A 15511-nucleotide genomic window follows, 5' to 3' on the forward strand; every position below is an offset into this window, starting at 1 on the left:
ATTAAGAATACTAAAGATACCATCTGCCATATAAAAGTACTTATAGACAAAAATAATTGAACAATATGTAAAACGATTTTATGTCACAGAAATTAAAGTAATTAGTCTAACACACCTAAACCTCTTTCTTCTTCAGTATTAGTAGCCCCACATTATCTCTTGTTAATTCGTTTTATTTGTTATCCCATCACAGGCAGGAAACATCTAGTAGGACTTATAAGAAGTCAGAGAGTTCTGCAGTAAGCAACTTTAATAAAATATAAATCTGCAATGTTTATTTCATTTGCTACTTTTGACTTTTCTTCTGAATCTTGAAATTAATCAAACTATCATCTTTCTGTTATTTCTTCCTGTGAAGGAATGGACATATTACAATGTAGTCTAGCAGTGTAAGTATATCCAGAAATGGTAATAATCAAAGTCATACTGAGCAGGGCAAGCCCAGTATTGTTCTCTGGGATTGGGAGCTATTTGAGGTAGGCAGGGAGCTTCATTTTTACAATGTGGATCATACTCTCCAGCACCATTCTCAGTCTCCAATTACTCCAAAGCAGTAGTCCTGATTGCTACTGCACCACACCAAGGACCAAACACCAAGATTTCTTTTTTTCTTTTTTTCCCCCCTTTATTAAGCTTTTTGTTGTCCAAAACATATGCATGGACAATTCTTCAACATTAGCCCTTGCTCTAGCTGTGTGACCCTGGGCAAATCACTTAACCCCAATTACCTCAGCAAGAAAAAAAAAAATTAACCCTTGCAAAACTTTATGTTCCAATTCCCTCACCCCCCTTCCCTACTTGGAAGGCAAGTAGTCCAATACCTGCTAAACATGGTAGAAATATATATTAAGTCCAATATATGCATATATATATATTTATACAATTATTGTGCCACACAAGAAAAATCAAATCAAACCATTAAAAAGAGAGACAGAGAAGCAGAATGAAATGCAGACAAACAACATGAAGAGTTACCACTCAGTTCCCACAATTCTCTCTCTGGGTGTAGATGGCTCTCTTCATCACTGAACAATGGGAACTGGTTTGAATCATCTTATTGTTGAAAAGAGCCACATCCATCAGACATCATATAATCTTCTTGTTGTCAAAACACCAAGATTTCTGAGCAGAACTCTTGTTATCTTGTAGAAGAGGTTAATGGGAAATCCATTCAATAATTTATTTCTTTCAGTGTTCTGAAATTATGACTAGTTAGCAAGTTTCTTTCAGCTTCTTTCTTAGCCAAGAGATGTTTTGTTCATAGGTTTCTGCAGTCTTTCCATCTTCAGAACTTCAAAACAAATCAACAGGTAGGCATGTCTCACACTATGTAAAATCAGTGGTTATCATTACTGATGGAGTTATGTGTGTTGCTCTACTGAGGTTTTTGTTCTAGTCTAAATGTATCTAATATATTTATCAGTATGCTCTTGAAACATTCAGATCAATGGGTAAGATGTTCCAATGAATGCCAGCCAAGACTATAATTTCAATGAGTTACATGCTTTCAAAATCTGCCTTAGGAAGTCCATATACTGAGAAATATTTTACTCACTTTTTTTTCTTAGCAACTATGAAATCTTTCTAATGAATACTTTGTAAAATAATAAGCTACTATTAATACGTAATTATATGTTTGTTATCTCCTTCCAGAAGCAAAAAATCAGTGCAGACAAGTGTTAAAAGTTTGCTAGTGGGGGCAGCTAGGTGGCACAGTGGATAGAGCACCAGCCCTGAAGTCAGGAGGACCCGAGTTCAACTCTGGTCTCAGACACTTAACACTTCCTAGCTGTGTGACCCTGGGCAAGTCACTTAACCCCAGCCTCAGGAATAAATAAGTAAATAAATAAATAAATAAAAGTTTGCTAGTGCTAACATTTTCCAAGTAATGCTGTGCAAATTAGTAACAATTTTCATACACCTTTCACACTTATTGCTGATGTTTGGTACCAGTAAAATTTGTTTCTTACTACCTCTAAGATCCAAAGATGCCTGAAAGTTCTCTTGTAAAACTTTAATGATCTTAGAATGATACATTTTGCATAGTACCACCTGTTTTGGGTAACATTGTGGGAACAAGCACAGCCCAATTTAGAACTTCATTGCATAGATACAATTTATGTTATTCTCTTGGAAATGAGATAATGAGGGCCAAGAGATAATAAGGAATTCAACTATAGTGGAGAGCTATAAGTAGCTAAAGAAGGGGATTGATATAAGCTGGGGACCAAAAGATTGATGGTATTATCAAAAGAAAAAGTAAGGGAGATTTTAAAAGTGATGTTATTGAGTTCTCTTTTGAATATGTTGAATTTGATATGTTTTTAGTCCAATTGGAGATACCTAGTAGACAATTTTTCATATGGAACTAAAATTCAGGAAAGAAAAAGGCTAGTTATATACTCTTGAATTTTTCTGAGATAATTTGTTTAGATGAGGTTCTCTCGGAAGCCACAAGGATGATACAGAAGACTAAGATCATTGTTCCACTGTCTTGAATTCATAAATTTAAATGGACTTTTCATATTTCTCAATATTGCCATTTTTGGTGATCTCTTCAGATGGCAATAATGCAGCTGGTACCAACAAAGGACTTTATTCCAATGATCATATTCTTTTTCTATATAAGGGTTAGACATTTCATGCTTTATTCCTAAATCCAGGCTATACTTTTCTTTGTTCATTTATTGAATGAAAATTTTTATACAGTTCTTGCCCATTACACATAGAAGCATACAGTGATATATCAATGAGTAGAAACAGAGTTCCACAACTGAAAGTTAAATGTACTTTGAGCTTCATAAAGATTGTTCTCAAAAAGAAAAAAGAAAAAAAGGAGTTTCTAAACTCCTTTTTGAGACAAATATGTTCTTGATTCCCAAACAAGACAAAACAAGAAAAAGAACTATTGAGCAATCTCAAGATGAAGACAGATTCAAAAACAAAAATTAAATCCTCACAAATACGATTAAAGAAATGTAGTCATAAATAATTCACTATATCTAAATTAGATTTACAGCTGGGATACATATAGTTCATTAATAAGGAAAACAATTTTCATAAACATAAAAACCAAAGATAACAAAAACTCATATATTGAAAACCAAAAGCAAATATTGTTTACTATTGAAAAGCAATCAATGCTTTCCCAGTACAAATAAGGAGAAAACAAGATTGCCCTCTCTCCTCAGTATTTTTTAACATGATTCCAGAAATGTAAACTATAATAATAAGACAAGAAATCAAAACTCAAAAGTATAAACATTGCTGAAGAAGAAAAATAAACTACTTCCATTTACAGATGGAAGTAATATATTTAGAAAATCTCAGAAATTCAAAAAATTAATTAATTAGATAATTAATAGCTGCAACAAATTTTCAGGATACAAAGTAAATCCATGAAATAATCAGCATTTCTACATAGAGTCTTTTAAAAAAAACAGTAAAAAATGATATTAAAGAAAATAACTACAAAATATTTGGGAATTAACCTGTTGAAACACATAAAATGCAGACTCTTTATAGAAATATTGAAGAATCATTTGATGAGCATGGTTAGACCATAACAATATAAATATAAATATTAGTTAAATTAGTTCAAAGATTTAGTCTTATGCCAAATTGCCAAAGTGCATTTTTAAAACTAGACCCAAAAAATGAAATGTGTTTGCACATAACAAAAAATTTGGAATATCAGGAAAAAAATATGAATAAAGGGAGCATAACATTACCATATTACGATAATATATTATAAATCATCATTTAAATCATTTGGAATTTGCTTTAAAAACTTTTTTTAAAACTAGTAGATAAGTAGAACAAACCTGGTAAACAAGGAACAGAAGCAAGTGAAAACAGTTGTTCTCTTTTTCATAAACCCAAGAATATAAATTATTGAGTAGAGACACCTTTTTTCAAAAATACTGCTGAGAAAACTGGAAGGCAATTTGGCAGAAATTAAAATTAGACCAATATTTTCTATAATGTACAACAATAAACTCAAAATGGATATGTGACCTAAATATGAAAATGCATACTATAAAAAGGGGAAAAAAAACAGATGAAAACAAGATCAAGTGTATTTTACAACTATGGCTAGGAGAAAATGCTTAACCAAAGAGAGAAAGGAGATTATGTAAATATAATTTTCGTTACTTTAAAAGGCTTTTATACACATACAGAAAAAAACCCCACCAAACCAGCTCATGAATACAAAATCAGAAAAGAACTAGAATGGAAAAAATATTTGTATCAAACATCACTGATGAAAGACTGAAAGTAAAAGAATAATTCCCTTTATCCCAAAGATAGAGACTTAACATACATAATTCCAGAGCCATAAACTGCAAAGTATAAATTATTAAATGAAGACATATCCTAAGTTACTAATAGAATAAGAAATACAAATTAAAACAATTTTTAAGTTTTACATAACTCTGCTATGACAAAGATAAAGAGGAACAACTTCCATTTGGAAGGTCTGTTGAAAAATAAATACACTGATGTTAGTGTTGATGGAGCAGTTATAAGGTTTGAAGATTCTGGAGTTCAATTATGAATTATGAAACCAAAAAATGACTAAACTGTTCATACTCTTTGACCCAGAAATCTCATTACTCGGTATACCCCCAAAGAAATAAAAAAAAACAAAACAAAATCCGAATACATACCAAAATCTTCATGTCAATATCCTTTTTTGGTACTAAAAAACAATAAACAACAATGGCTAAAAAAATAAATAAATAAACTGCGCTATACGGATATAACATGTGTGATAATAAATTAAGAATATGAGAAATTCAGTGGAACATGGGAAAATTTGTATGAACTAAAGCAGAGAAAAATAAGCAGAACTAAGAGAACTATATACATTTGTATATAAATACATACATAGTGACTATAATCATGTAAACAAAAAAAAATCACTAAAGGAAGTTGAACTCTGAGTAATGGAAAAGCTTATGAAAATTCTGGAAAAGAAATATACATCTCCTTACAGCAGGATAGAGACCCCAAATTATACAGGTTTTCTAGATTCATGTGTTTTTTGAATCTGTGATACCTAAGCAAAGTATCACAGAATTCATTTGTTTTCTAAATTGTCTTTTAAATGTACTCTGAGATTTTTTTTATAATATTTGTGATTTCACAAGATGCTCCCATTAAAAAAGCTACTACTATCAATGCAAATAACCATTTTCTCTGCAACTTAAGAGAGTTCCCACAGACATGAAAAGTAAAGTAACTTCCTGAAACTCAAATAACCAGTGTATGGCAGATGTGGGACTTCAATTCAGATCTTTCTAACTCCAAGGACATATTAATCAACTATACTATGGTACCTATCACACTAAGGGTATAGTCAGTAAAGTACACTAATAAACTGAGGTCAGAAACCATATCATATCATATTTTGGTGCAAATCTCTACCAGAATATATATAGTCACTTAGATATATTCTAATGCTGGTTGCGTTCTTAGTCTGTGGACAGTAAATGATATTGTTCTTATCAGGAGTTATTTTGACTTTCGTTGGCCTTGGCTGCCCCATAAAGCTATCAACTTTAAACTTTTTAAATTAGTACACTGAATAACTATTAGTTAGAAGAAACTATTCAGTCATTTTTTCCTTCTGCTTTGATTCTTTATTTGAGCTATATTTTTTTGAGAGAATACTTACATCAATAAGATCTATTGGAGTATGTATTGGACACTATAGCAAGCAGAACAGACATATATTTACAAATGGGAATATGTAAGCACACCTTGAAGCACTATATAAATATTAACTTTTTAGACAACTGGGAGCCACAATGGATAGAGTACTTTTAAAAAAGTAACTTCTTCAATTATATATAGTTAAGTTTATGACTGTGGAATCACTTTGGTGATCTTGGGAAACTGAGATCCTATTTCCCATTATCATCCATTCCAAATTAATTCAGTTTTCATCTTCTACATTTAAATTTGTAGTTCAAGACGATGTCTGGACAAAGACAATAAAATAATTTTTTATTTTTTATTTTGCCCTTTGGAGAATGAGAATAAGCTAATTGGATGCACATAAATAACTGCCTTTGTAGACAAATCCCTATTTTATATGTATTATAAACATTATGGAGAGATCCACCATTTCTTCTGATTCAATATAAGGGAGAGGCACAGACTAGAACCAGAACAGATCATTCAGCCTTTAATGCCTACTCTTGCCATTCCTCTCCCATTAATCTCTTGTCTAAATATAGTTCATGTTCCCTAGCAAGTGCCAGCATATGCTTGCCACCAAGATTTCAGATACTTCTAGATCTCATTAAAATGCATATGTCTTCTAGATCTCATTAAAATGCATATGTACTGTTAGATTTTTTATTTCATAAGGTAGATAGAAATTCTTTATTTTTTTATTTTATTTATGAATTTTTTGACATTATATATGCATGAGTAATTTTTTATAACATTATCCCTTGTATTCATTTTTCCAAATTATCCCCTCCCTCCCTCTACTCCCTCCCCTAGATGACAGGCAATCCCATATATTTTACATGTGTTACAATATAACCTAGATACAATATATGTGTGTAAATACCATTTTCTTGTTGCACATTAAGTATTAGATTCCGAAGGTATAAGTAACCTGGGTAGATAGACAGTCGTGCTAACAATTTACATTCACTTCCCGGTGTTCCTTCTCTGGGTGTAGTTATTTCTGTCCATCATTGATCAACTGGAAGTGAGTTGGCTCTTCTTTATGTTGAAGATATCCACTTCCATCAGAATACATCTTCATACAGCACTGAAGTGTACAGCGATCTTCTGGTTCTATTCATTTCACTCAGCATCAGTTGATGTAAGTCTCTCCAAGCCTCTCTGTATTCCTCCTGCTGGTCATTTCTTACAGAGCAATGATATTCCATAACCTTCATATACCACAATTTACCCAACCATTCTCCAATTGATGGACATCCATTCATCTTCCAGTTTCTGGCCACTATGAAAAGAGCTGCCACAAACATTTTGGCACATACAGGTCCCTTTCCCCTCCTCAGTAAGAAATTCTTTATTTTATAGAACTGTTGCATTGTAGACAGGAAAGCAAAACAATGTGGAAATTACTTACCAAGCCTCCAGGTAATCCTGAAATAGCATATAACATCTCTTTAAGGGATGACTAGGACCAAAAATCCATTCTGGTTTGGAAAGGCCAAGGTTTTATGTTCAAAACTATGTGCCCTAATGACCTCATTTGTGGGGAAAAAAAGATTACATTCTCAGGCCACAATTTGTATTAGCAGTTAAGTTACTTATTATAAGTAGATCATACTTTTAAGATAACTAAATTTTTACAAGTTAAGCAAGAGAAGAGAACAAAAGATAGTATTTACTATTTGGTAAACTACATATCATTTAACCCCTGTCCTGGTCATAATGCAGATGCAGTTGCTAACATAGCAGAGATTAAAATCAAATCTGATTGTCTTCTATCTGCTGCCATCTGGGAACCCTTCCTATTACCAGATCTGCTGCATATTGCTTTCCAACACATCATCTGCCTACCCTTCTACTGTCCCTCATGCTTTCAAACCAAAACTTGCAATGACACATTTCCCACTTGGGAGGGCCATGTTGAAACTCTCTGGATCCATCTGCTTTGGCATTGGTATTTTGCTGATTTGCCAGCAAAGATGAATTTACCTGAAAGATGGCAGCTTCCCTACATTCTTGGCAGGAGGAAAAATAATTTAAAAACTTCAACTCTGCAGTCCAGTCTCAAGGGCTGCTAATTCTGTATTAATAATTTTGTTAAATAAGCATGAAGCAGCCTTTCTTCTTTCTTTCCAGCTGAGATGCATTAATGTTAATTCTATGATCCTTGAAGATATGCCATAAAGGCCAGATGGCATTTATGTGCTGTAAATATGAAAGTACAAGAATGTACATATGATCTCTCGAGTTGAGGACAATACTTTCTTTCCTTTGATCTCTACCCTTTCCTTGTTAATAAGGATCAAAATTAAGTGATGGAAATAAATATGTACATTCTAGAATGTGTAAAAGGGAGTAAAATCTCCAAAAAAGGAAAATAGGGAAGAGAGCAAGTTGTAAAGCACCAAGTTGTGGGGAGAGAGGGTGCTTGGGGTCGGAAGTGTTTGGTTTGATCCTCAAATTAACTGAGGAGAGGTACCACAGTCAGATCTATGTTTTGGAAAAATCACCATGGCAGCTGAGTATATGAGGTATTGAAATGGAGAGAGACCTGTGGCAGGAAGACCAGTTAGAATGCCTATTACAGTAGTCCAGTACTGAACTAGAGTGGCGTCTTTGTGAGTGGAAAGAAGATACAGAGATGCTGTGAAAAGATATAGGGAGAGCCTGAAGATTAGAACAAAAGTGGGATGATAGTGGGAGCAATTTGCTAGAGAATCTGGACAAGGATCGAATCAAAGATTCATGCAGCAAAATTTGTCTTGGCAGTTAAAAGGACCATTTCTTCATGAGAGACAGGAGTTAAGAATTGTGTGGGAAGATGTGTGACTTCTGTGAGAAAAGAGAGCTCTTGGCAAAAAGCCTCATTTTTTAAGTGAAATATGGGACAAATTTCTTAAGTGAGAGGAGGGAATACTACAGGAGGCTTAAGGACCAGTGAAAAGGCTTAGAATAACTGCTATGAGAAGGATAACATATTGATTAGTGAAGTATAGAATTTCTTGCTTTTCCTTCAGTGAAGACTTATTTGAGATTTAATAACATAAATTTGTAGTAGACTGAACCAATATGGTTTTGTCATTTTTCTCCAGCTCTGTTCAGCTGCATGTTAATAGTAGAAAAAAATCTACTTGATTATATAGATTAATATAAAATTGAGGTGCTTTATGAAAGGATTGAGGCAGGAAAGATAGATGAATAATAGCTCACGCAGAGGGGATATCCTAAAGAAAATAAATGGATGGAGGAAATGAAAGTTGATATGAAGAGAGAAAAAAAAACAGGATTAAGGCATAGAGGAAAGTGAAACAATAAAAGATTATAAACAGATAAAGGAATTTTGGAGTTCATTAGCATGAAAATGAAAGTCTTTTGATGGTGCTTTGAGTAAATAGAAGGATATTTGGAAACAAACCATATTTCCATGAAACATGAAAACAATTGCTATTCATGAAGTGGCATAGTACTAGCTGAATAAGTGATGGATGACAATGGATTAGAAAAGGAGTAGTATTTATTAAAAATAACTTCCTGTGTTCATCAATTGGAGAATGGTTGGGTAAATTGTGGTATATGAAGGTTATGGAATATTATTGCTCTGTAAGAAATGACCAGCAGGAGGAATACAGAGAGGGTTGGAGAGACTTAAATCAACTGTTTCTGAGTGAAATGAGCAGAACCAGAAGATCACTATACACTTCAACAACAATACTGTATGAGGATGTATTCTGATGGAAGTGGAAATCTTCAACATAAAGAAGATCCAACTCACTTCCACTTGATCAATGATGGACAGAAATAACTATACCCAGAGAAGGAACACTGGGAAGCGAATGTAAATTGTTAGCACTACTGTCTATCTACCCAGGTTACTTATACCTTTGGAATCTAATACTTAATGTGCAACAAGAAAATGGTATTTACACACATATATTGTATCTAGGTTATATTGTAACACATGTAAAATGTATGGGATTACCTGCCATCGGGGGGAGGGAGTGGAGGGAGGGAGGGGATAATTTGGAAAAATGAATAAAAAAAACAACAACAAAACTTTACAGCTGAAACAAGATGTCTGTCCATGGAAAAAAGCATTAAAATTTTAAAAAACATTAAAAAAAATAACTTCCTGGAGAAGCTGTATCTTGAATTGGTTAAGAGGTCCTGGACATGATTTGGTGAATACATGAGAGAGCATTTCCAGGAATGAATGGGTTATTCATTCATTCACCATGCATTTATTAAGTATCTTCCATTTACCAGATAGTGTCTTAATTACTGGAGATATACAAAGAAGAAAAGGCAGCCCCATTCTTCAAGAAGCTCATAATCTAATAGGACATTCCTATAAAGCACTGGTGGATATAATCACCAAAGGAGGAATTAATAAGCTACATGCAAAAAAACAAAACAAAACAAAACAAAACCATAGCTTAGAGAATAAATGAGTGATGAAGTCAGCAAGGTAACTTTCTCATGTATCATTGTACCAGCTTTTCTTATTAAAGTACCATGCCATGGTTACTAGAGTACTGAACTTAGAATCAGGAATACCTAGGCCCAAATGGGAATTTTAACACTTTATTACTCTTCTATTACTTCTCTATTACTCTTATATTGATAACAATATAGAAGCAACTTTACAGAATTGTTATGTGAGGCTCAAATCAGGTAATTTTTGTAAGGCACTGTGCAAATATTAAATACTGTATGAAGTCAGTAATTGTCATCTATAAAATCAGAATAATACTGATCAACCATTATAAATTAGAGGTTCCAAAAAGCAGCAGGGTCTAGATGAATATAAATATTTTAAAAAGTCATAAATACATGGATTAGCTCTTCAACCTGCTTATAATCTTTCTTTTTGGAGATTGTGACATGGAAATAAGTCTCAGTAATTGTTTATCATGTAAGTTGAATTCCTCTTTGTCACATCATAATGTTGAAAGTTGTTTTTTCAGCATTATAGGCTTGACCATCTCTATATCAAAGACATATTTTTTTTAAAGATAGGACAAAGTTATACCTTTTTTTTTTTCAATTATATACTTTTTTTTTTAGACAGGAAGAAATTATACTTTTATTTTCAATAATCTTTCGTTTCCTTTGTAAACCTATGCATTTTGATTTTATACAATTTTTATTATTATATCTTTTTATTTACAAAACATATGCATGGGTAATTTTTTTTTCAACATTGACTCTTGCAAAACCTTCTGTTCCAAATTTCTCCTCCTTCCCTGTAGAGGGCTGGAATTCTGGAGAAGTATACTTGAAACAAAGTGTACTGTCAGAATAACAGGGAAAGATAATGCAGAATGTTGGAAAGGATGTGCAAAAACAGGGACACTGATACATTGTTGGTGGAATTATAAATCCAACCATTTTGGAGAATGATTTGGAACTATGCTCAAAAAGTTATCAAACTGTGCATATCGTTTGATCCAGCAGTGTTACTACTGGGCTTATATCCCAAAGAGATTTTAAAGAAGGGAAAGGGACCTGTATGTGCAAGAATGTTTGTGGTAGCCTTCTTTGTGGTGGCCAGAAACTGGAAACTGAGTGGATGCCCATCAATTGGAGAATGGCTGAATAAATTGTGTTATATGATTATTATGGAATATTATTGTTCTGTAAGAAATGACCAACAGGATGATTTCAGAAAGGCCTAGAGAGACTTACATGAACTGATGCTGAGTGAAATGAGCAGGACCAAAAGATCATTATATACTTCAACAACAATACTATATGATGATCAATTCTGATGGACGTGGCCTCTTCAACAATGAGAGGAACCAAATCAATTCCAATAGAGCAGTAATAACTGAACCAGCTACACCCAGAGAAAGAACTCTGGGAGATGACTATGAACCACTACATAGAATTCCCAATCCCTCTATTTTTGTCTGCCTGCATTTCTGATTTCCTTCACAGGCTAATTGTACAGTATTTCAAAGTCTGATTCTTTTTGTACAGCAAAATAACTATATGGACAAGTACACACACACACACACACACACACATTATATATATATATATAGATATAGATATAGATATAGATATAGATATAGATAGATATAGATAGATAGATAGATAGATAGATATAGTATTTAACTTATACTGAAAAATTATCTATGCATATACCTTGTAAATAAAAAGCTATTAAAAAAAAAAAAAAGAAAGAAAGTGTACATAAACACATCAGCATGGGAGGTATTATACAAGTATACAAGTATATAGTAATATAACACAGGCTAGTAATGATGTAACAAACAATATGAATTAGCATGAAGAATTATACATGTCCATAAGTCCTAGAAGGAGGGTATATAAATAACAATCACACATACACCTCCTTCAGCATCCAAGAAATAGTCTAGGGGGGCGGAGCCAAGATAGCGGAGAAGATACACGCGAATCTGTAAGCTCCCTTCTTCCCTCATTAGCAATTAGTTAAATAAGCCTCAAAAATAATGCTGGACTGATAGAAACCACAAGGATTGGAAGCACAACAGCTAAAGAGTATCTGGAGTTTCAACAGAAAAGGTGAGTTCCGAGGGGAGGAAGAAAAAAGGCCAGCACAGACGGTTAGGTGCTAGCACACTGTGCCGATCGGGCTGGGGAGAACTCTGGGATCAGAGAAGCCACTGAGATAGAGGAATCTGACATAGGCTGATAGTTCTACTCTGCTTATAAAATAACAGTTCAGAAGAGAAATCAAGCCACTTTAAAATATAAAGCCAGATACTAGAACCACCCCAATCCGGAAGTGACCTAACAGATCTCGGCTTGGCTGTGCAGCCGCTTTCTGCTGTCCGGGCTTCACCTTAGGGTACTTAAGAGCCTGAACAGTGGGGACACAGCCTGAGGCAACATCTAATCCACATAGTGCCGGGCTTGGCCTGAGGCTGGGGAACTCAGCCACAGAAGTCTCAGAGAAGCGGAACCTTTGAAATAGGGACCTTGGTTTCCGGGCAGACACTTCCAGTTTGAGTGCAGGGGCTTTTCACGTCAGCTGCTGATATCCATGCCCCATGGGACGCTTTGGCTGGGCTTTGTGTCGCCTTTACTGTTCAGTCTTAAACCTCAAGGAAGTCTCTAGGATACACAGCTGGGTCCTTCACTGGGCAACCCTCACAGCACAGTCGTATTAATCACCTCTGAGGCACTTCCGGGGAGGGGGAGGGGAACTCTCTCCCAGAGTTGTCTCTTAGCTCAGACACAAAAGCCACTGCATTCATCCAGTCTGGGAGGAATCTGGTAAAGAAATAAATAAATAAACTTCTTACCCCAAGGGCAGACCCCAAAAGATTTTTAACCATGAGTAAAAAGCTGAAGAGAACTATTGATTCCTTCTACACAGAGAAAAAGCGGGTATCCAACCCCGAGGAAGTTAATAGCAGAGAGTCAGCAGATAACAGCCTAAAGGGGAACGGTACTTGCCCCCCATCGCATAACTCTCCTAGAAGAGACTATTAAAAAGTTAAGAGAGTTTGAAGAAAAATGGGGAAAGGAAAGAGAAGCTATGATAGAGAATAACAACGTTCTGAAATTGGAGTTGGAAAAAATAAGGAATTCACAGGAGACTCAGGGAAACAAAATTTGTGAATTAGAAAAGGTTAAAAAATCACAGGAAAGGAGGATTTCTGAATTGGAAAAAGAAAATAACTCTCTTAAAAAATTAGGGAAATAGAAAAAAATTCAATAGAGCAAAATAATTCATTAAACTCAATTGGGCATATACAAAAAAAACCAAAAAATGTAAATGAAGAAAATAACTCATTAAAAATCAGGACGGAACAAATAGAAATGCATGATTCATTGAGAACTCAAGAATCAAACAAAACCAAAAAAATGAAAAGCTGGAGAATAACATCAAATACTTACTGGGAAAAATTTTAGACCTGGAAAATAGATCTAGGAGAGATAATCTGAAGATCATTGGACTTCCCGAAAACTATGACCAAAAAAAGAGCCTAGATTCTATTTTACAGGAAATCATCAAAGAGAACCGTCCAGAAATAATAGAAACATAAGGGAAAATAGGCATTGAAAGAATTCATCGAACACCTTCTGAAAAAGACCCTAAAAAAAGAACTCCACGGAACATTGTGGCTAAGCTGCAGAACTACCAAACAAAGGAAAAAATATTGCAAGCAGCTAGAAAAAAGCAATTCAAATATCAAGGTGCCATAATAAGGGTCACTAAAGATCTGGCTGCCTCCACATTAAAAGATTGAAGGGCCTGGAACCTGATATTCCAAAAGGCAAAAGATCAAGGATTGCAACCAAGAATAAACTATCCAGCTAAGTTTAGCATTTTCTTCCATGGAAGAAGATAGTCATTTAATGAACCAGAGGAATTCCATTTGTTTCTAAGAAAAAAAACAGACTTAAACAAAAAATTTGATCTACATCCACAAGACTGAAGAGAAACAGAAAAAGGTAAAAAGAACTCTTGAGAACTGTATCTCTGTTGTGGATATATAGAAAGTCCGCATGGATAATTTGATTTTACTGATATTAAAAAAAGGGAGAGTAGTAAAGGGAAGGGGGTAGTATCAGAAAAAGGGGAAGGAGTGATAAAAAGAGGGAAACTACATCCCAGCAAGAGGCATAGAAAAATATACCACATCTGAGGGAATTTAGAGAGAGGGTGAAATATTGTGTGAATCTTACTCTCATCAGAGTAGGCTCAAAGAGTAAATAATTAACATATTTGTTTTTCAGAGAATTCTCTCTCACCTCATAAAAAGGGGGGGAGAGGAAAAGGAAAAAGGGAAAGGGGAATAAGGGAAGGGTACAAGAAAAGGGAAGGGATTTGGAAGGAGGGGGGAGGGATACTAAAAAGGGAGGGCTGCGCTTCACAAGTGGGGTCTATAAATTAAATATTGGGGAAGGGGTTCAGGGGGGTCAAGGGAAAAAAGCATAATCTGGGGATAATATGATGGCAGGAAATACAGAATTAGTAATTTTAACTGTAAATGTGAATGGGATGAACTCTCCCATCAAGCGGAGACAGCAGACTGGATCAAAAGTCAGAACCCTACAATATGTTGTTTACAGGAAACACACTTAAAACAGGGAGATACATAAAGAGTAAAGGTAAAAGGTTGGAGCAGAATCTATTATGCTTCAAGGTAAAGCCAAAAAAGCAGGGGTAGCCATCCTTATCTCAGATCAAGCAAAAGCAGAAGTTGATCTAATTAAAAGAGATAAGGAAGGAAACTATATCCTGCTAAAAGGTAGCATAAACAATGAAGCCATATCAATACTAAACATATATGCACCAAGTGGTATAGCATCTAACTTTCTAAAGGAAAAGTTAAGAGAGTTGCAAGGAGAAATAGACAGTAAAACTATAATAGTGGGAAATCTCAACCTTGCACTCTCAGATTTAGACAAATCAAACCACAAAACAAATAAGAAAGAAATTTAAAAAGTAAATAGAACATTAGAAAAACTAGGTATGATAGACCTTTGGAGAAAACTGAATGATAGAAAGATGATAGAAAAGAATATACTTTCTTCTCAGCAGTTCATGGAACCTATACAAAAATTGACCATAAATTAGGACATAAAGATCTCAAAATTAAATGCAGGAAGGCAGAAATAATAAATGCCTTCTTCTCAAATCACAATGCAATAAAAAACTACATTTAATAAGAAAGTAGGGGTAAATAGACCAAAAAATAATGGGAAACTGAATAATCTCATCTTAAAGAATGACTGGGTGAAACAGCAAATTATAGAAACAATTAATAATTTCACCCAAGATAATGACAATGATGAGACATCATACCAA

General features: G+C 34.2%; 1 protein-coding gene and 1 pseudogene across 13 annotated transcripts in view; one reads left to right on the top strand and one right to left on the bottom strand.

The window, feature by feature from the left end:
- Positions 1–15511, top strand: part of GPHN (gephyrin) — a 762070-nt gene that overhangs the window by 621222 nt on the left and 125337 nt on the right. The window lies entirely within an intron of this gene.
- On the bottom strand, positions 116–527 carry LOC141556384 (CDGSH iron-sulfur domain-containing protein 2 pseudogene; annotated as a pseudogene).

This window comes from Sminthopsis crassicaudata, chromosome 2 (genome assembly GCF_048593235.1).
Source record: "Sminthopsis crassicaudata isolate SCR6 chromosome 2, ASM4859323v1, whole genome shotgun sequence".
NCBI lineage: Eukaryota > Metazoa > Chordata > Mammalia > Dasyuromorphia > Dasyuridae > Sminthopsis > Sminthopsis crassicaudata.